The sequence below is a fragment of the Mus caroli genome, unplaced genomic scaffold (assembly GCF_978045245.1).
Source record: "Mus caroli unplaced genomic scaffold, Mus_caroli_1 scaffold_2, whole genome shotgun sequence".
Taxonomy (NCBI): domain Eukaryota; kingdom Metazoa; phylum Chordata; class Mammalia; order Rodentia; family Muridae; genus Mus; species Mus caroli.
In genome coordinates, this window is record NW_028227257.1 from 114,220,326 (window position 1) to 114,243,930 (window position 23,605).

The 23,605-nt window shown below is 39.5% G+C and overlaps 1 long non-coding RNA gene across 1 annotated transcript in view; it reads right to left on the reverse strand.

Moving 5' to 3' along the window:
* LOC110308243 (uncharacterized) overlaps positions 1–21,378 on the reverse strand; it is a 109,626-nt gene extending 88,248 nt beyond the window's left edge. Inside the window, exon 1 of the long non-coding RNA XR_015046525.1 lies at positions 21,060–21,378. This is a non-coding gene — a long non-coding RNA (uncharacterized LOC110308243). The remainder of the gene's footprint in view (positions 1–21,059) is intronic.
* Positions 21,379–23,605: the final 2,227 nt, after the last annotated feature.

Sequence of the window (23,605 nt, forward strand, 5' to 3'; positions counted from 1 at the left end):
ATGAAACACCATAACTAAAGTCAAGCTCGGGGAGAAGGGTTTATTTGGCTTACACTTTCATATTACTGTTTATCACCAAAGGATATCAGGACAGGAACTCAACCAGGGCAGGAACCTGGAGGCAGAAACTGAGGTCATGGAGAGGTGCTGCTTACTGGCTTACCGCCGCCCCCCATGGCTTGCTCAGCCTACTTTCTTATAGAATCTAGGACCACCAGCACAGGGGTAGCACCACCCACAATGGGCTGGGCCCTCCTCCATCAACCACCAATTAGGAAAATGCCTTTCAAGCTTGCCCACAGTCTGATCATATAGAGGCATTTTCTTACTTAAGGCTTCCCCCCTCTCAAATGACTTTAGTTGGGACATGCCATTAAACTATCCAGCACAGCTGGAAGTTTTAGAGCTGTGGACTCAGGCAGTTGGACATAAATGTTAAATCCCTGATGGGTTCACATGGATGTCTGCACACAGTCCACAGTATAAAGTTAAGAGAGAAACTGCAGATAAATAGTTCTATGTAGGGGGTTGGAGAGATGGCTCAGTGGTTAAGAGCACTGACTGCTCTTCTGAAAGTCCTGAGTTCAAATCCCAGCAACCACATGGGGCTTACAACCATCCGTAACGGGATCTGGCACCCTCTTGTGAAGTGTCTGAAGACAGCTACAGTGTACTTACATATAATAAATAAATAAATCTTTAAAAAAAAGTTCTATGTGGTTGGACAGAAATCTCAGTGAAGGGCTCACTCAGGCAGGTTTTGATCATCTCACCTATGAGGGTTTTGGCTTTGCAATTTTTGTTTGTTCCATGAATAAAAGCAAGTGATATCTAAATGTAGCAACCAACAATTCCAAGATGGATGACTATCATTGGCTGTGCTGGTAAGTGTCTAATTCTCAGCTTTCCTTAAGGATAAAGCTTCAATCTGTTTGCTTACTTAAAGAAATTATTAAAATAATAGGTGCCTTATCTAGGACCTTGATAAGGTGAGGAAATAAAGCTTGTATTTTATGTACATTTTGCTAATTCTGACCATGCAGATACACTATGGCCAATTCCAAGTAATCAACCTGAAGTCAGCAGACATAAACCAGAGAGGAGGCCAGCACACTGCCCCTTCCAATTCACCCACACAGATATCAGCACATCTATGCTGCAACAACGCAGTGGAATAGTTCATATTCACTTCTGATACCTGGAAAAAAGTGTTAGTCATATGTCAAAAATTTATCTGAAAATGACTGCCCCCTTCACAGACTCTAGCAGTTCATAGACTATGTAGATGTTGTGGTGGGCCAACTCAAAGCCCTGGACCTGGGCCTGGGTGGCAGCTGAGCTAGTTTGCTTGCCAGCTCTCCTGCACCCGTACAATGATGGCAAGCTCTTCAGCCCTGCCCTGGCGAAGCTAGCTCACCCAGTGCTACAGCCAGCAAGGGGCAGGGCCACATAATTTGTATAATGCCAGGCAGTCACCAAGGCCAGGAGCATCCTCCTGGCCTTTGATGGTGAAAGACACTGGCTCCTTTAGTGCCACCAACACAGAAATGGTGCTCAGCAACAGCACAGGCCAGGACATCACTGTGGTCTCATGTGGCATTGCCAGCTATTCATATGAGGCTGTTTTCACTACCATCAAGTTTCCAGTTCTATCCCTTTTCCTAGTGCACACACTATTTGCCTCTTTCTCTTCCATCTCTCCACCACTTACTTGTTCATCTAAGTAGTACCCAGGGCCTCTGGGTGTCTGGGGTCATCATAGGAGTGTTATGCCCTGGCCATGCTGAGAAGAACCCAGTGGAGGGCTCATCTTAGGCTTACCTTGCCCATGAACTTTGCATGGTACCAGGATGAGGTTGTCTCTGGTGTGCTCTGCCTACCTGGGCTATCTGGCTTCAAATAGAAGGATTCCTAAGCAAGCTGCATGACACCAGGTGGGGATCTAGATGCTTCTTAATGTCACGACAATTTTCTAAGAATTGTCTTCCTCACAGCTTATGCAAAATTTATTCCTGTCTATGGAGTGTATGAATGAGATCCTCAAAATAAAAATTCAGAGGATACAGTGAAAACATAACATCTTGGAAGTGTGCTTTGTACTCTGCTTATTCCTTCTTTGATAGTTTCCATTTATTAAAAAATAAAATCTACACGTTTGATGACTTATACATGAAGGAGTTCATACTGAAAGAAACGATAGTGAAGAAAAATAACTGAAGGTGATCCTCCTGTGATGCTGGTAAAGATAACCAGCAGACATTGCCCTCTGCCTGCTCTTTGTTCTGAAGTACAGATTAGCATGGAGAGTAAATAAAGGAACTGAAAAATATTCAGGAAAATTTAGAACAGAGAGGATTGGCATGGAGGGCTACAATGACTTTGATATTTAGACATGGCATAGAAAGGGGGAAAAGCATATCTACTCTTTCAAAATATACTCCCAGACTTCCTGATTGTAGGAAAATTCCAAATAAGGATGTTAAAGTGGGGCCTTGTGGATCAAGCTCATAGCCCCAACACTTGGGAAGTGAGGGTGTAATGAGTTTTCCTGTAGTCTAAGGCAATCAAAGATATTACCTGTTACTTTCTCTTATAGGACTCATCTCCTACAGACAGAAGCAATGGATCTTGCCTGTACATCCCCACCAACTGTTAACTGGTCTAATATTATAACAACATATTAGTCTTTATTCATGAGTAGTATATTACTATTCTTTTGGCGAAAAGTTAATCGTGGCTCTGGTGTGCCCTATAAGCTTCAAAATACTTTGTCCAATGTCTCCATCTACTGGCCTGTGAAGTAGGTTTCAGCATCAAAAATGGAGTTGCAGAGGAAAACCACTCAAGATATGAGCTTTCTGGGATGTTTCAGACTCAACTGGTAATGGGTATTTTTCAAAGCCATTCTTTTCTGTTTAGCTTTATTACTGGTACATCTCATTCCTGATACTATGTAATAAGTGATATTTGATGCTGGGGAGAAAATGAAATGTTTTCACATTCTGTTGGGGGGGGGGGCAGTTCTGATGCTGAGGCTCCTGATCTGTCAGTAAAGAAAGCTGGGACTAATGGCTGGGTATCAGGTACAGGCAGGATTTCCAGGTCCCAAGAGCAAAACACAGATGCAAGGAAAGAGAGGGAAGACTTTTCACCATGCTTTGGAACCAGAATAACACAGCAGCTATGTGAGGTTTCGGGAAGAGCTGGGGCCTGTGGCTACTACTACAGTCAGGTGGTCAAGGATGTTTGGCAGGAGCTAGAGGAGTTTAGCAACTGAAGTTTAGGGCCGGTGGGAACGAGTTAAGAAATTGGTAAGGACATGCTTTTCCAGGAGGGAGATAGTAGTGTCCAGCATTGTGTCCTAAGACAAGTTGAGAAGGAATAAACTCTGTGTGTGTGTGTGTGTGTGTGTGTTATCTTCATATTCAAAGGAAGCTGGGACAGGGCTGGTAGTGTGGTCACATCTCTAAAGATGTGGATAGAGCTAAAGGTGGGTAGAGCAAAAGTTGGGGGCTGGTAGCCTGGTCACCTCCTGGGAAAAGAAGGCAGGTAGAGTACAAAACTACATGCTATATTCTGTAAAGAAAACAATGTAATACGTCAGAAAACGAGTTTTATTTGACAAGGTCAAAGTCATTTTCCCTTGGAAATTTTACTTAGTTAATCATTTCACTCATCTCATGCTTCGATCGTGCCATGGTTGCTATGGCTGCTTTGTCCCCTTCCTTACTCCTACATCTTGATATTCTTCCCAGGATCTCCAAAGATCCTGCTGTTGCTGCCCCAGAGACTTTAAATAGATTTGTTTTCCCCAAATTCCTTAAATTTTCTTCCAGACTTTCATGTCAGCTTATATTTTTCAAAACTTACTTTAATAAGGGCTCTTAAACACTTGAACCTCGCTTGTAACCCAACAAGCAAAGATAAGGAAGGTAAATGGGTAATAGGAAAAGGGGAATGTGGACCTGTTTAGAAGTAGTTCCTTGAAGTGATTCCAATCTTCATTGTCTACAGTCCAGTCCACTAGCAAAACACCAAACACAAATCAGCAGTAGTGGCTCAATCCAGAAGAAACTGCTAGGCTCCGCTAATAGAAAACCACCAGAGGTTCATTGGTGCCTTTCTCTCTACTAAGCTTTGACAAGTGAAGATCAGAGATGAAAGCAAGGCCAGAGTGTCATCAGCAAAGACCAGCTTTAGTGAAACCCAACAAGGACCAGCAAGGCAAAGCAATGACAGAGCATCATCCACTGTCAGCTGGGTTATACTTGTACCTTTTCTAAACATCGCATTCCTCTAAACTGTCCACTCCTGCAAATCATCACCTGCTCTTTCACCAGGCAGCTTCCAGAAAAACATCACGTATCTGCTCTCAGGAAAACATCTTCTCATGTGTCTGCTTCAGCACACCATCCTTTCATAAGACAGTTTCCAGAAAAGCACCACATAACATAATTGAGTCTCTAACAAAATCAGAAAATCCCACTATATCATTCTCTTTGGGAACTCATTTTAGAAAATTATTGCTAAAGTAGAAATGAAAACTTAAATGACCTGATAATTAACCTTACTGTCTAGAGACAATCTACAAGAAAGCAAGTTCCTCAGTAGACCTGGACGCAGTAAGTATCTTAGAACTTTCAATGTTTATATAACTCTCTATGATAAATCTCAATAAATTATGGATAGAAGGGACGTTTCTCAGCAAAGTAGAGGCAATATAGAATAAGTCCATGCCTAGCAACACCCTTAGAGAGGAAGTTGAGAGCTTTTGATCTAAATCTTATTAGACAACCAAGTCAGGAACTAGAACTAGATAAGCAAACTCAGTATCACCATTCATTTCTTTTTTTATTATTTTTATTAGATATTTTCTTTATTTACATTTTAAATGCTATCCTGAAAGTCCCCTATACCCTCCCCCCCCCCGCCCTGCTCCCCTACCCACCCACTCCCACTTCTTGTCCCTGGCGTTCCCCTGGACTGGGGCATATAAAGTTTGCAAGACCTAGGGGCCTCTCTTCCCAATGATGGCTGACTAAGCCATCTTCTGCTACATATGCAGTTAGAGACACGAGCTCTGGGGGTACTGGTTAGTTCATATTGTTGTTCCACCTATAGGGTTGCAGACCCCTTCAGCTCCTTGGGTACTTTCTCTAGCTCCTTTTCTGTATTTGCCATGCACTGTCATAGCCTCACATGAGACAGCTATATCAGAGTCCTTCCAGTAAAATTTTGCTGGAATATGCAATAGTGTCTGGGTTTGGTGGCTGATTATTGGATTGATCCCCGGGTGGGGTTGAAAGTAGTAATCCAATTCAGAGTAATGGGGCAAGAGTACAAATCAAATGCCTTTCAAAACCAAGAAAATAATTATATTGAAATTATTCTTCACAACTAGTTTAAATGAAAGTGCAAAAGGTATGTATATTGGCTACTATTGCAACTCTCTGAAATCCACACAGAAATCATTAGTAACCCATTCTGTGTAAGCATCAGTCAACAAAATCACTTGGGGGGGTGTCTAAGACATCATTATGCCTTTCACAGACAGTCTCTTATTTCTATATTCACCATCAACATCTCACCTAAGGTCCTCATCTCCTTACACCTGCCCTTTCTATTTCCAATGTATTATGCATAATGTTCACAAATTAATTTCTGTTATACCTAATGTTAGTATAGATAATACCTACTGAAGGTATTTAATCTACTATTTCAAACAAGGTTAACGCAAACTCATTATTCTGGTACTATTCACTTATAAACTAACTTTGGTTGGCCTTTTCACTTCAGTCCTTCACAATTCAGCCCAGTGATCTCAGTCAGTCCTGCTACCCTGAATACCTTTCTGCATCTGCACTTCGGCTGTGTGATATTGCCAGTGCTTTGTCATTCTTGACACCTTTCCCACTGCCAATACAAGCCTTCCCAGTAATTTGAGTACAATCTTTGTGGTCTGTAATGGAGAGAAGCATGGTGTACAGCCAGGGCATGCTGCTTAAAAAGGCAGTTTTCCATCAGGCGTGGAGCTACTTGGAAGGCTTGGCCAAGGGGATACTTATAGATCAATATCACAGGAAACAGACAACTCTCAAATTACGTGGAAGGGGGATAAGTGAAGCCTCTGAGGTTTGATCACATGAGACATCAAGTCAGGTGATCTGAGCAGACAAAAAGTTAAGAAATTAAAGTGACAGTGAACTGGGGAGCACGACAGCATCTGTGCCTCAGAGTCCCGCTCAGTCCTGTGATGATGTGTCTTCTGCCACTGCTCCCTTCTGATGATGGTATAGTGTGCTTTTCAGGATCAGGAGACATCCAGTCAATGTCCTTCTTCAATTGGTTCAATATAATCTTCTCCAGGATCTCCTCAGATGGGGTTTGTAGCTGCCTCTGACATCACCACATCTGTATCTTGATTTGGCAATGAGCCAGATGGTAGCCATGCCATTGTTTTTTTGTCTTGTGGTTTTATTTTAATTCAACCTTTTACACTTTTATTTAATTTTATTTAATTTTCTTCAACCTAATATGCCACTTTAAAGTCTCACTTTAAAATGTTCCTCACTCTGGAGATTATATATTTTATTACACCAACCTCTAAATCTGTCACAGAAAAAAAAACACACATGTGTTCTTCATAGGCATCTAAGCACTTGTATGTAGCATGAACAGAAATTGATGTATTATTTCACTTTTCTTTTTAATTGGGCCTAAATGTAAAATAGTATCAGATTCCTTTGTGGAACAGTGCCTGAAAGTGTCCTTACCCAAAAGAATGGTTTTAGAAATAATGCTTATAAAATTCCATTAGAATACTGACTTATACCTGAGAAAATGCTATATCTCAGTTAAAAGTATTCAGAGATAGGCTGACTAGATGGGTCAGTGAATAAACACTGGTTGTTCTTCCAGAGGACCCAGGTTCAAGATGCTGCATGCATTTGGTGTCTCACAAATGTTTGTAACTCCAATTCCAAAAGACCAGATGCTCTCTTCTGGCTCCCACAAACACCTGGCATGAACATAGTGAACAAACACACATGCATGCAAAATACCAATTCACATAAAATAAATTTAAATTTAAAATATATTCAGAATTAAAAATCAACTCTGGCCTGCTTAAGCAATTGTATTAAACCACAGAATTATTTTTAATTCAAAATCTATGGGACGTCTACATAAGAAGATTCAGAAAATTTGGACTCTAGCAGTCCAAGTAAAGACCTAGCAGAGCCCCATCATCAAGGGTAACAGGTTCTGGCCACTTTTTCCTCACATTGACCTTGTTCAATTTCTCAGTCTTGAGAGACAAAAGCTGGCATAAACAGAATCATTTGCTCTTTTCTTTGGCAGGCAGAGAATAAAATATCTTGATTGTCCAAAAATCAGACAAAATGGTTTGTCCATTGAATCTTAACATTTACTGGAGGATGACCACTAAAGTTGGCCTCCACATAAAGAACTTGATAAGAAGAACCCATGAGGCTTTGAAGATCAGCATTCATTCTGGGAGAGAAGTCTGTACATTATGTTATAAAAGTATGTAGATGGCTCATGCTCCAAATGGACTATTTCAATTGGAATTTTATAATAGACATTATTCTTGAAGCAAGAGCATTCCCAGAGCATAAGTATGAGTCGGGGGAATGAATATGAGTTTGGGAGCAGGAAGCGTGTCTGAGCCAATTAGAGGTACACTCAGTGGGCATGTGACTAAGTTAGGCTGCCTCCAGGGCTGACGCTAACTCCACTCAGTCAAGTCCTTCTAGTTCACATTGATATGAATTCTTAGTGAAGAGGCATTTCACAATGGAGGAAAGAAAAAAAAAAACAAATAAAGCATGGCCATGTGTACGTGACTCTGACGTCTGATGTCCAACCTTTCTAAACTGAAAGACATCAGTGTTACATAGCCATGACTGGAAGCACAAGAACCATGAAGATACAGTGCCTTGGTTCTCATCAGGTATCAGCAAAGAATTGCAGAGATCTTAGAAATGTGTATCCTTTTTTCTTCCTTTATTATCTGGATATGTTTGCGGTCTATAAAGTATTTCATTGCTAATTTTCACTCTAAAAGAAAGTTGGGAATACATTAAAATTAAGAATGATAAAGTGGGGACTGGAGAGATGGCCCAGAGTTTAAGAACACTGGATGCTCTTCTTGAGGTCCCTGAGTTCAATTCCCATCAATCCCATGGTGGCTCACAACCGTCTATAATGAGATCTGATGCCCTCTTCTGGTGTGCCCAAAGACAGGTTCAGTGTGTTCATATAAACAAAATAAATAAGAATGATATAGCAAATCTTTCTGTAGACACAGAAGAATTCACACTCCATGTTCCTCATCTTTACATAAATTGTCTGCTCTATTCTCCTAAAGAGTTCTGAGAATAAACCAGAGTCTGTATGAACATTCTGTCTACCCCACCCTTCACAGTGGAGGATAAATCTTTTGTGTATTCTTGGCAAGAAAAGGAAAAACATAAGTAGGTTACTCTTAGAATTTAACAATTTAAGATCATAACTCTAACCTGTTGTCCAGAACTGAGGCAGATGGCGTTTTACTTCTGTAATTATTTAATTACTTGTTTGTTTCTTTGTTCATTTACTGATTCACATAATGTACATGTGTGTTCATACATATATGTGTTTGTGTCACATGTGTGTCATGACCAAGAGGAGAGAAGAAGGCATAGGATTCTCTAAAAGTGTTGTTACAGGTGGTTGTAAGCAGCTCAGTGCCAGTACTGGGACTTAGACAAGGGTTCCCCACAAGAGCAGTAGGTTCTCTTAACTACAGAGTCACCTTCCAAACCCTCTCCCCTTTCCTAACACTAAACATAGAATGAATGAGAATGTATGAGAACTGCCACACGGATGAAGCATGTCACAGTCTGTGTACACTAGGAAGAAAAATCAGAACAGTGAGCCATCTAAAATACTTTATCAACAACCACATTTAACCCCCCCATTGCACACATAAAAATAATATCTAGTATCTTATGATTACTTTCTTTGCTACAAAAGACAGAAACATTGATGAAACATACCACAGGCTCCAAGAGCACTGTTAGATATTAATATTGTAGACAGACACTGAACTACTAAAATCTAATTTTAAGCATATCCAGTATATGGTAGCTTTGAAGCAAAGGGCATATTAAAGTGTTTGTAACACCATCTTCAGAAGTTATTAAACCAGTATGGAAACTCCATTGAGCATCTTCTACCACAGGGGGAAAAATAAGGATTTATTTGTATATGTATTTTATTTATAAGTGGTGTGTGTGTGTGTGTGTTTGTGTTTGCCTGCATGAGTTACATGCATCATGTGTGTACCAGTACCATCCAGGTGAGAAGAGAGGGGAATATCCTCTGAATTTGAAATCACAGTGGTTGGGAGTTGTCCAAAGACACTGGGAACCAAACCTGGATCGTCCACATAAGCAATAAATGCTCTTGATTGCTTAACTATTTCTTTAGCCCTCAGATGATGATGATGATGATGATGATGATGATAATGATAAATAACAATAATAAATAACAATAACTAACAATGGCATAAAACATAATTCTGTGTGGATGTTTATAGCATAACATCATTTCTTTCTAGATAAAAGTATCCCATAGTAAATATCAAATCAATGAATAGAGATATATCAAGTCTTTTTCACGGTGACAGAGGTGTACAAAAATTGTATTGCAACCTCCTTAGCTATCGTCATTACTGACCAGAATCCCTATTTCCAAGATTGCTTGCATTCATTTTCTGCTATTAAACATTATCTAAGGGGTGATTGGAAGAATGCAAACATATACTTATAGGTAGCATGCAAATATCAAGAATGTACCTACAAATTTGGGGAACTAAGGAGAGTTCTAGTTGAGATGACTACTTGCCCTGCACACTAGTCTAAGCCGAACAAAATGCGCATAAGTCTCCTCACCTGTAGTGTGCATTCTAGTTTTATATATGCTTAGTGAGTGACATGAGTTATGCTTCCAAAATTTTTAAATGCTAAAAAAATGAATGTTACATTTGACTAATGATAAGCTGAAAGGAAGATTAGATATTGTGAGTGGGAGAACAAAAATGAGTTAAATTGAACTGGTTGCTGGATATATATATATATATATCTTCTGTTAGAGAACACAAGGTCAATCTTCTCACAGAGGCATGAATATTACCTGTTGTGAAGAAGGAAGATGGCTGGTGTGGCTGGTGAAAAACTACAGCAGAGCCAGGCTGGACCACATGAACTAAAGACTACAACAAAGGCAGGCTGGACCACATGAGATTTGTATGATGCCATAGAGGTCACAGATTTTCTTCTAGGATTACTATTATTATTATTATGACATAATTCACCAGTATTTTAAGTGATCACTCTGGCTGCTAACTAAAGTGAAGATGTGGCAAGTATATAACCAGGAATTATGGTTATGAAGCCTTGCAACTGTCTGCACAAGAGAGGCTAAGATTTGGACTGGGGTAGCAAGGTAAATTGGAGGGGAGAGGGGAACAAGGGGAGAGGAGAACGGTAGTTTTATATGACATGTTTGGTATGTTTGGTGTTGCAGTAGTGTGCTCTTATTCATTTTTTTGTTTTACAGCCATGGGATTTCAGAGCACTTAACAGTTGAGAACAAGAACATAAAACTATACTCTAGAACTCACAGTAGTGCAGGTAGCAGAGCTAAGACCTGTCTATGTCCTGTGATATTGACAGTATACATGTCTCAGTCATTAACTACCAATGACAATGCAATGGACACTTACTAAAACTTACGAGTTTTATAACCATATTCTTGTTTTGGCTAATATAATCGACTATCTTTAAATATTAAAGAGTGATACTAGAAAATAGAACATTCAAATCTGCTCTGGGCAATAGAGATAGAATTTCCTATAGTCTCAAAACCTAAAGAAGTATAAGAAGTATATATGTGTATCTTTTCCAGTCAAATAAGAAACTATATTTACTATTTAAAGAAATATTCTATTTATTCTGAGGGAATTAAAAATGTATAACAATAAGCATTTGGGGAAAATTACTTCACAACAAAATGTGCATGTACTATCATCTCCAGTGTTATTTATTTATGTGCAGCTAGAATTGCATGTCCTCAAGGACCAGTCTTATGAAAACCCCTGAAAGAGTTCACAGTTAGAAGAAACTATAAAAATGTTGAACCCAGCCTGTCTTCTGCGCAGGCATTGTAAGAAAACCCTCAGGTGTTCTTTGGGATGAAGATGAATCAGCAAGTCACAGTCAAATATTTGAATAAGTTTACATTTGGAAATGACCTCTTTGCCTCACTTCAGATCAATCTAACTACAGAGGAGATCACGAAGAAATGGTACCAATATAGTAGGCATTTTTAGTTTACTTCTAAGCCAGCAACCACCCCTTCATATTTGACTTCTCATGGGAGACTGTGCTTGTTCTTCATAAATAGGGTGTACCTTTGCCAGTTCCAAGGAGGAGTCTTATATACCTTACAGTCTTTCACTGAAGGTCACTTAGGTCAAGTGTGATTGCACTGCGAAACACTTCTGCACTGCCCTGTGATTGATCTTTTACTATTCATGCTTCAGGATTATTTGCAGAGGCTGCCAGGGACAAAGGGAAAGCATCCTTGCAGAGTCTTCTTTATCTCATTCAATTTCTTTGGGAAGTTGGTTTGGGTACTAAATTTTAACTAGGACAACAGCCAGCCTACATGCCTAGAAAAATTCTCTTGCTGCTTGAAGGAGGATATGACTTGAATTGTGTGGCTCACATTCATCTTGAATGTGTTTGTTTAAAGGAATAAAAATGGGAATAAAGATTCCATTAAAAAAAATAGAACTAGAGTTAATTAAAATGTGTTTAAGTTCAGTCGATTTTTTCTTTTTGCATGATTACACAGATTCATAGACAAGACATGTATTCAGAATTATCTGAGAAGGGAGTTAATGGTAAAAGCAGGATTATTTTAAAATCAGAATGTGTATGCCTATGCCACATTGCCTCCTTCCATAATTTCTTGATAAATAATAGATACAGCCTAATTGATATGTACTAAGTAAAAATGTCAAGTCACATAATTAGACACTTTGAGGACATGGTGTAATCTCCTACCAATATAAATTTTCATAATTTTCTTGAAGCAATGACATCGCTAGTTCTTAAATATCATATATAAATCATTTCTTTAATGAACTTTGTCTTTTAACCTTCACTTTAAAAAAAAACTAACAAGTGTCCTCTGTCATTGAAGATGCCAGATAAGATACATCAACAGAAATTAATAGACAATAGAACCTGATGAATTCTCCCGGAGAATATTGTCATGATGGAAGCTTGGCAGCTGTCCTTGTGATTAATCATAATAATGCACAAACCCTTAGCTCTGCATAAACTGTCTCATTCCTTCCTTGTGCAGTATCCCTTTCCTCCAAAGAGGATTAACTCCATCCTCTTTTATAATGTTTCCACCTCCACTTCTCTGTTCAGTTTTCATTTACCCAAGATCTCAGGTTTAGACCATCAAAGGATGAAGCAATCCTGTCTTCTTTAAACATGAATAGTTTGTTCTTCTAGTCCTGAGTCTTGAACATACATTGATGGTATTGGCCATGACTTATATATAATATTCCAAGAGATCAAATGTTTCAAAATGATTGAATCATACTCTCCTAGACTATTGGAGAGTTGGTTGATTTCTTCCTTGCTGTGAGGTAGTGAACATCACACAGTTAAGATCATCAGAAGCAAGGATACTTGGAAATCCAGCCACTCGATTATTAATGAGAATGGATGCTGGAAGAGGTATTCCTCAGCTATAAGGAGCACTCAACCTTTCACAGAACAGATAAGTGAATATAGAAATGGGTTAATCACGTAAAGCAAACAGAATGTTTTCAATATGCTTGAATGTGATGATTTAACGGGTTAGGCACATTTCCTTCGAACCATTAGAGATCAAAATTCCCATGTTTGTAAGAGGGCATTAGGAAGGATGGAGGTGAACACTATCAGGTACTTGTGACATTCTTATTCAATACATTTCCCTGTTAAGTTTACAAAATTCATACCACAGAAGCATTGCTTTTCCCAGAGTCTTACTAAGTATGCCTTGATACTAAGTAGACGGAGTAAAGACAAATACAGTCAAGGGGTATTATTTCTTATAAATGATACACTTTTCTATTCTTTGTTCTATAAAAATAAGTATATATTAAGCAGTTATAGAGGGTAGAGGGATGATTCAGTGGTCAAGAGCTTTGGATATTCTTCCAAAGGAACCAAGTTCCATCTTTAGCACCTACATGGAGGTCACAATCATCTGTAACTCCAGTCCCAGGGGATCCAACACCTTCTTCTAGTCTCTATGGATACTGCATGCATGTGGTACACACACATACATGCAGCCAAACACTTATACACACAAAAGAAATTTAAAAAATAAAATTATGTCGTCTGTTTATAAAAGAAATTATAGGGTTAGTGGCCACCACAGTCAATAAGATACTTGCTTTCATAAAGATATGAGTTCAAGTACCAGATCTCAGACAGTAAAAGATAGGTGTCTAGTTGGGGTTTTATTGCTGTAAACAGACACTATGACCCTGGTAACTCTTATAAAGGAAGACATTTAATTGGGGATGGCGTATAATCTCAGAGGTTTAGTTCATTATCATCAGGGCAGAAAGCAGGGTGTCATGCAGGCAAACATAGTGCTGGAGAGATAGCTAAGACTTCTACATCTGGATCCCCAGGCAGTAAGAAAAGACTATAAGCCTCTAAGCATAGTTTGAGTTTCTGAGATGTCAAAATCCGCCCTGCAGTGGCTCATTTTCTCCAACAAAGCCACACCTATGCCAACAAGGCAACACCTAATGGTGCCACTCTCTATCACCCTGTGGGGGCTACTTTATCCAAACCACCACAATATGCATGGCAGTACATGCATGTAAATACTGTGCTTGTGAAATGGAGATTGGCAGATCCACGTGCTTTACTGGTCAGATGACATCTCAGGAAATAAGACAGAAGACACCTAAGGAAGGAAAACCAATGCTGATTTCTGGCCTCTACGTGTGTGCACATTCAAGCTCATGGAACCCACACTTACATGTGCACATACACATAATCAAACACATGTACACATATACATATAATATTACATAGCCTAATGTTTTTGAGCAGTCATGAACACAGTGCTTTAATAGTATTTACTTATATAAAGCATAATTGACTAGTGCTCAAGGATTGCACATTATACCATCATTGCTACATTTGAAGATTGACTTACATCACGAAAGGAAGCTTATATACATTAATGTGTTTTCAAAATATGTTCTATTTTAAAACATTAGTAAAATAAAAGATCTTTTTCATTTTTTTTCATGTTAGACACAATGGACAATAACAAAACTAGGGTTTTTTTTTTTCATTTTCTGGGTGATATGTAATGTTCATTGTCACTGAAATTAGAGGCAATTTTGTCATACATAATTATGTGTGCTGACAGGATAGTTTTTCATAGGTGCAAAATTGCTCGCATTTGGGAGTCTTATTGCCAGTCTAACACAAAGACCAGTGCTTTCAAATCTGAGGATATCTGCAGCTGTTTAACTGGTTGGCGAATCACTTCTAAGTTTGCCATCCCCAAAATAAAAGGCATCTTGGGACTAATTGTTGCTCACAATAATGTCAGAGCTGAAAAATCTCATCACCACTTCACAAGTCTGACCCCACCACTGAAATTAAGACCATCAATCAAAATTCCAAGTGGGAGGACGAAATCGCCCAGATTCTCTGCAGTGTTTTCTAATAGAATTTAGTAAATCTCCAAACACATTTTTTTCCTCGTGTCCATGCAACTCTGATGGTTAGTAGCATTCGATCATAGGACAAGGCAGAGAGAAATATCCAGAGTTCCATGGGAGATATGGTCTGGACTCAAACCTCATAGAGATGTGTAATCAAATTAATAAGGGCTCTACAAAGGTAATACTGATGATAGGAACCAGGTGTACTGGCTAATTTTGTGTCAACTTGACACAGGCTGGAGTTATCACAGAAAAAGGAGCTTCAGTTGAGAATATGCCTCCATGAGATCCAACTGTAAGGCATTTTCTCAATTAGTGATCAAGGGGGAAAGGCCCCTTGTGGGTGGGACCATCTCTGGGCTGGTAATCTTGGTTCTATAAGAAAGCAGGCTCAGCAAGCCAGGGCCTCAGCTCCTGTTTTCTGACCTGTTTGAGTTCCAATCCTGTATCCTATGGTGATCAACAGCAGTATGGAAATGTAAACCGCCAAATAAACCCTTTCCTCCCCAACTGCTTCTTGGTCATGATGTTTGTGCAGGAATAGAAACCCTGACTAAGACACCAGGTTCCTAAGAGACAGGTAAATGAGGGGTTTGTACAGAATTAAATATGTTCGCTGAGTACAAGTTGTACTTGCTAGCCCTTGTTTATTGTGGCCCAACATTCTCACCATCTTTTCTCCCCCACGTATAAAAGGATGAAAAGTTGTTTTTCTTTTGAACCAGGCAGCCTCAGCTGTAAACAACACAGAAATGAGAAGCTGAAGATCAAGAAACAGCAGTGGAAGGAGCTGCTGTACCCACTGTGCAAGTATGCAGTCAAGGCCTGAGATGTCAACGACAGTAAAGTGCAAGACTGACTGGCAAAAAATAAAATAAAATAGGATGAAAAGATGGAAGATGAGGCTGCAAGCACGTAAGAGTCAGAGAGGATGGAGGACAACAAGAAAACAAGGGTCTCTAAGTCAACAGGCTCAAAGCCCATAGGTGCTCACAGAGACTGAGGCAGCAGGCACAGGGCCTGCAGGGCTCTGCACCAGGTCCTCTCTGTATGAATTATGGCTTGCAGTGTAATATTTTTATGAGATTCCTGAGTCTGCAAGTGAGTGGCTGGCTGATTCTTGTAGTCTTCTTCTTCTTTGGGGTATGTGTTGTCCAACTTTGATGTGATTTTTATTGTTGTTGTTGTTTTATCTTATTACATTTATAATATGATCTCTTAGAAGCCTGTTCTTTTCTCATGAGAGACAGGGAGAGGTAGATCTGAATGAACCAGAAGGTGGGGAGGAGCTGAGAGAGGCAGAGGGAGTGGAAACTGTAAACAGGATATATTTTTCTAGAAATGAATCTATTTCAATAAAAGAAAGAAAGATGCAAAACTAAAAAGTAAAGAGGCACAAAGACAATGTGTCAGTACACAAGTCAATGTATAGAAGGTGTTCAGAATGTTTGCTATGTGAAGTATAGATAATCGTTTGGTTTTATTTTGCAATCCCGCTGAATGTGCAAATGAAACCTTGGTGGTTCGTTTCCATCTCACTGAATTGTCCTTTCTTGATTCTACCCATGAAGATGTATTTGTTGTCCCAAGTTTTACAGCAGACTAAGTGTGTGGTCTGGAACAAATCACCCAGTTTCTTCAGGATTTTTCTCCAAATGAAAAATTGGGGGGTGGGACTAGGAAATGTATCAGGCATAAAGGATAAGCAGACCTGGATCAGTCTAAACTGTTCAGCGAGTTCAGGTCTTCAGTAGAAGGGGCTTGGCTTGGCTGGTTTTCAGATCCTGGTGCTCACAGATCTTGGCACATCAAGATGTGAGGCTTGCACCAAACCCAGACACTATTGCATATGCCAGAAAGATATTGCTGAAAGGACCCTGATATAGCTGTCTCATATGAGGCTATGCCAGTGCCTGACAAATACAGAAGTGGATGCTCACAGTCATCTATAGGATAGAACACAGGGCCCCCAGTGGAGAAGCTAGAGAAAGCACCCAAGGGGCTGAAGGGCTCTGACACCCTATAGGTGGAACAACATGATGAACTAACCAGTACCCCGGAGCTCTTGACTCTAGCTGCATATGTATCAAAAGATGGCCTAGATGGCCATCACTGGGAAGAGAGGCCCCTTGGTATTGCAAACTTTATATGCCCCAGTCCAGGGGAACACCAGGGCCAAGAAGTGAGAGTGGGTGGGGAGGGGAGCAGGGCTGGGGAAGGTATAGGGAACTTTTGGGATAGCATTTGAAGTGTAAATAAAGAAAATACCTAATAAAAAATTTAAAAAAAAAATGTGAGGCTTGCTGCTAAGTGCTGAAATACTAAGGCTGGATCCAAAGTCCCATGTCTTAACTCTGAATGTAGACCAAGGAAGGTTACACGGCAAAGAGAAGGCAGTAAGATGAGATTTCGAAGAGACATACAACTCTTTCTCCCTTTGCTTCTTTTAAAGAGTAGTAAATTAAGGGTAGTATAGCAATGAACTAACTGAGTGTGTGATTGGAGGGACTAGAATCATTTATAGAATATAGGGTCATTTAAATGTCTCCATAATTAATAGTTTAGTTCTTATATAAAGTCAAATAAAATATACAGAGGATAAATAAATAAATAAGTAAAATATATATTGGGTCTGCTACCACAATTATATCACATATTTTATGTTAGGCTTCTATTACGTAACCAGGGTAACCTGGAATCGCTACACCATTTGAGCTAGCCTTAACTCTAGGTCCACCTGTCTCAGGTTCCCAAGGCCTGGGATTACAAGTTTATGTTACAAGACCCACAGGTGCCTGTTCTTGGGACTCTTTACTTCTGTTGGGTTTTGGTATCCAATTGAAATATGATAGTTTCCATTTCATCTTATTATACTTGATTTCGTCATGTTTGGTTACTATCTCTTAGAATCCTGTTCTTTTGTAATGAGAGACAGAAAGGACGTTGATGTAGAGGGGAGGGTAGGGAGGGAGAAACTGGGAGGAGTAGAGGGAAGGGAGTAGGCTAAATTAGCTAGGTTAGATTTACTTATTACAGGATGTATTGTAAGATGTCCACGCATCAGCCAGGAGACGCTCACACTCTTCAATTCAGTTGGATTTGATAGGTAAGCAGGAAGAATAGTCAGGAACAGTGGTAGTAGCATCGTTTCTAAATGAGCTAGGCTGAACTTTACGTATTACAGAGATCCTGAGACTTAGGGTTTAATTCAGAATCTATTTATTATCCCATGTAAGATGCTTTTTGTATGTACCACTAGGCCTTTGAACAACTGTAACTGAAGGCCTCAATTGTACAATGAGATGATTCAGGGATAGAGAGATGGCTCAGCAGTGAGGAGCACATCCTGCTCTTTCAGAGGATCCCAGTTCATATAGAGACACCCACATCAGGATGACAACTAAACACCTATGACCCCAGTTCCAGGAAGTCTGGCAACACCTGGCCTCTGTAGGCACCTGTGCTCACAGACATGCACATCCCCCATCATACACACGTATACCATTAAAAATGAAATCTCTTGCTTTTTTTATTTCAATGAGAAGAAGCCTCTGTGCTTTTCTAATTTAAGCAAGCTTAAACTGGCTGCCCATGCTCAATGGGTTAGGATTTTACCAGAAATACAAACTAGAAGGTAAAGAGAATGTATAGGGGAGTGTGCTGGGTAACCTTGATTGTCACCTTGACAAGGTCTGTAGTGTCACCAAGGAGACAGCTGGCTAGGCATGCCAATCAGGGATTGGGCAAATTAAGGTGAGAAAATTCATTCTAAATGTGGCTGCTTTCATGGGCTGGGGTCGGTGCTGAAGAAAAAGAAGACATTTAGCTGAGTAGGAGCATTTATAACTCTCTGTGTTCTGACCTTGGACATCACGTGACCTAAGCTTATGTTACCATGCAGCTTTATCAGGAAACACTGTATCCCTTCTGAGTATAAATAGAAATTAACTCCTCAGGTACCACCTTGCCAGTTACTTTGTCACAGCAAACCAAAAAAACAGAGTTATTCTGGACACTCCTGTAGAAAGTGATTTTTTTGTTGTTGTTTTGTTTTGTTGGTTTTTTTCCACAGTTAAGCATCATGAGATGTAAGTTAATCTCCAGATGGTCCTCCATAAATGTTTTTAGAGAAACAATTGAACTGTTGGTACCTGACATCTATTGTTTCCCATTTCTCTTATGTACATTGTAGTCAAGCTGCCAGTGGAGAGAGAGGCAGCCATGCTGAGGCCATGAGGCGACAAACAAGAGGATGAAAACTCAGAACACAGCTCAGCAGGACAGGGATGGCTGAATATATGTGCAGCTGAGTTTGGCACTAAGCATCATTAAAACCAAACCAGAACAGACATGAGGATGAAAGTCATAGGCTGAGGATGGTCAGAGGAAAAAAACTGAGCTCAAACCATTAGGCATTTGCTGGCCTGGCTCTGAAGTCCTACCTCCAGATGACTACATCACTGTGGAAATTCCAAATTCCCTTCACAAAGCTGGTGAATACCATATTATATCTGATGTGGCCAAACTTGAACTGCCTTGCTCCAATAGGAGAATCTTTACATTAAACATTATAAAAAGTTTGTGAACAAGTATTTCAGAAGCATCCATTTGCATAGGAAATTACTAAATTAACATGTTAATAAATAATTTTGTAGACAATTTAAGTTACTCTCCAAAGAACTCAACTAAACCATAGTAGGTGCCGCTCCCCACATATGAATACATTGTGAACCCTGTTCACTCCACTATTCATTCACTCAGCAAATATTCAGTGATGTTCAGTAAGCACTGTCCTAACGGCAGAGACACAAGTGTGTAAAAATCAGTTTCAGACTGCAAGAAGACTCATCGTTTTCCAAAAAAAAAAAAAAAAAAAAGTAAGACAGAACTTTTTAAAAATGATATGCATATTCCAGATCCTTGCCCCCTATGTGGTTTATTCCCAGGTCATTAATGCTTCAAAACACGGAGAAGCCTATTGCATAATTCACACCATTTCTATCACTCAATATTCAAACTATAACTGAAGGCTTTGAAAATGTAACTCAACTCTACGCCAATATGTTCTTTACAGTTCTGGGGAGGATGGGGAGGGAGGAGATTTCTCATTCTATTTACTACAGAACTTGGTTTCTTTCCAAAATTATACTACTGAAAAAAAAAGAAAAAAAGCAAATTTTTAGTGACATTATAGTCTGTCTGGAGAAAAAAAAAAAAAGACTGTAAATCCAGCCGATGTTCTAGTAAAAAAAAAAAAAAAATTGAAAACAAGTATTTACTATACTGCGGTAGCAAAACTACCAGGTGAATTTGGGGGAAACCTCACCTAGGTTGGCTTAGACACATTTAACTTCTTTTAGTGTCTATTTCCTTACTCGTTAATTAACAGGAGAAAGTAGATCACCATGTTCTTTCATGCCCCTGTATTGTCTCATCTCCTCACCCTGGTCTTAATGTGGCTCATAGCAGCAAACTCCCTAGCTAAGAAAAGAAGTCTGTGATTATTTTTAAGTAGTGCATGGCATTCTCTTTATTTCTGTCACCTCCAAAACTAGATGGTTTTGTCCACAACCCATGTAAAACCATGATTTCACATATAACTAAATAGTATGATGTCATCTTATGCTCGTATGAAATCATCACACTCAGAATCATGGTAGGAGACTGGATGTGCTGTTTGTAGGTTTTAAGACTGTAGCTCATGTTACATATACTTGAGATAATTGATTGCTAATTAGGCAGTATAATATTTTTTAATCTGCTGCTTAAAATATTTCCCTAGGTATCAAGAAGTGAATCTAAGAATGACCATCTTTTAAAAATAACAATAAAATAAAATGAAATGAAATGAAACAATTCCCATAGAGATTGTTTTAAAAGTCTAAAAGAATGGTTCTCTATATGCAAACTCTAACGAGAAAACTCAGAACCTCTTTTTTCAGTACAGACAGTAAAATTATCACATCTGATATTTATCTGCAAACCACAGAGATGTGTACCTGTTCTTATTACTTGGATGAACATCAGGAGTTAAAATGCATTAAAATAGTTTAACCCAGCACAGTCTCAATTTGATTGAGAATAATTTTACTATCATCTTGTTTATTAAAATGTGTCTAAAGAATTGAGCACTTCACAGATTTATTTATTTATTTTTTTTGGTTATTACCCTGCAAAGCAACCTACACAACCAACTCTCATTGCATACTGCCACATCCCCTCTACTCACCACAATGAGTTAAAGGCAGACCAAAGCTCTCAGCAGCATCCTTTGCATTTATTACAAGGCTTCACCAGCCCCTTCACTCCAGATGTGATGGTTCAGGAGTTCACAGCAGGCGAAGTCCTCCCCTCGGGTTTACTGCACACTCCAAGAGTGGTCCCCTGCACTTGCCAGGAGATTTAGCTTTCATGCGTCTGCTCATTCTTCCTACCCACAAAATGAGACCTATTTCTGGGCTATTCATAACTCTCCTTCCAAAACGTTTCAAAAACGAAAAGCAAGACCGGGTTCATGATTTCCATGCAAGATCTCAGCCTGCCCGCCTGCTTGCTGCTGCCAATACTTCTTACTCTTGCTGGTGATGACATCGTGCAAGCTCCCCAGCACTGATGCTTCATTATGTAAGTCTGTCTAGGTCAAGTGTAGGAGACTCACTACCGGCCTGTGGAAACTCATGGAACTGTTTCTTCAGATTAACACTTCAGGGGCTATCGAGGCTGCAGGAAGCTGAGCTTTAACTACATACATCTTTCGGGGGTAAATATTTTTTTTGCATGATTTTATGTTTTGGGTTTTTTTTTTTTTAATCCTTTGGCGGGCTTCTGTCAGCCAGGCTGATGGGTGCAGGTTGGCAATTCTAAGAGGTTCCAATTCTGTCAGCATGCTTGAATAAGCATGGAAAGTCTCGCACTGGTTCTAGAATTAAGACACGATTAAAAACATCCTAAGTTGAACTTTGCTAATGAAGCCTTTTTTATGGTGTTGATTTGATGTTTAAACCAAGTAGGATCCGTTTGATCTGAGGCGTTGCAGGAGAGCATTGTTAGATATTGCTGTGAGCGTGAAAAGATTTACTGCAGTTCGCTGCCGCTCTGCCCTTGTCTCTAACTGAGAATTCGCTTGTCTTGTAAATGAGCTCTGAGTCTGCTGCACTGTGTCTTCTGCCGCGCCTGTTTGTGACAAGAACGAAGCTTGAATAACCTGGTAGTTAGGGGACTTCTGCAGATAATAAATTCTGTCTACTTAGTCTCAGGATGCATACTGCAGCAGCTCCAGTGTCATTTGATACTAGCGCTGAATGAGGTTGGGTTAACTGCATTGGGTCAGGAGGGGCTGTGCTTAGGAGATCTGGCGGGCTGAGCCCTGGTTTGATGTGATCCTTAACTCATCTAAGAGTAAAGGTAAAACCAGAGGAGAACTGGTTCTATCAGACTATCTCGCTTTGTGTCCTACTGCAAGAACTAGTTAAAAACGCATACTCAGACTGCACACTGCAGAACTTGCAGGGCAAGTAGCAAGGTGAGGTTGCCGCAGCGGTGTGAGATTGGCAGGAAATTTTCACACAGTTAAAACCGAGATGATGGCACAACCGAATGCACCTCATTTACAATGACAGAGGGATTTAAAAAGTTGGAGATCAATGCAGCATGTTTGAAAGTTTGGCTTCCTATGTGTCCTTGGCAAGCAAGGGTCTGTGATTGGGACTTGACCGGAGTTAAAGGCGTAATGGCTCCGTAAACTGTCTCCATCATCTCAAAGGGCAGAGTGTAAAGTTTCCTGTCATTGGCTTGGGTGTCTTCAAATGAGCTCTGGTATAAGTAGTAAGGCAGACTAACTACAAGATTACTGTGGGTAGAACATTGAAAACTGCCTTAAATTCTTCTCACTTTTGAATTAAAAGAATGAAAAGGAGTGTTATCGAAATCAATTTGCCTGGGTGCCATTTTCATACTGCTAAGCACAATGAACAGGGGCGTGTTGATCATTTGTGATTGGCTAAATTTGTGCTGTATTTAATTGATTGAAGATGTACACATTTTCCCAAATCATTTGAAGAGACAGTTACGGCTCCCTAAAGGCCTGATTTTATATTACTGATGTCAATAGCAACGATCCCCGTAGATGCAGCTCGGCAGACCCAATAGATCAAGGTCACTCGGTCTAGCAGAAATAAAATGTTAAAAATAAAGAATACATACAGAATAATATTTATATTATTTGTTTGGATGTCTTCCAATTTAGGGTATTTTATATATAATATTTTTATATAATACTTATTATATTTAGGGTATCACTCACTCTTCTCAAATAACATATGGTTGTTCCTTAATGTTGTCTCTATAGGCTATTAAAAACCTACAGATTTCTTCCTTTTTAGACTTTCTGAAATTTGAATTATGTCTAAATTACCACTTCTATGATTATAGTCCTTTGTGTGAATTAACATTAATCACTCTTAAAGTGAGACTACATGAAGGGTGTTATTCAAGTTTACTCTTAGACCAGCATTTGCCATTTCCCCATCAAATATTAGGCAGTGTTTCTCAGTGGTCTGAGAAAGCTAGCTACTAGCTATGTCAGCATCTGAATGGAACATTTGGAAAGGCAGGTCTTTGGGCCTCAGGGCAGACACACTTAGAACTTCCCTATGTAGGTTCTACAAATACAAGTTCTTACAACCTCCAGGCAGTAGTGAGGTGTGTGAAGATCCAGTACATGGGACAGTAATTTGGTCAGATATGAAAATGGTTTTCATACGATATCTGAATAGG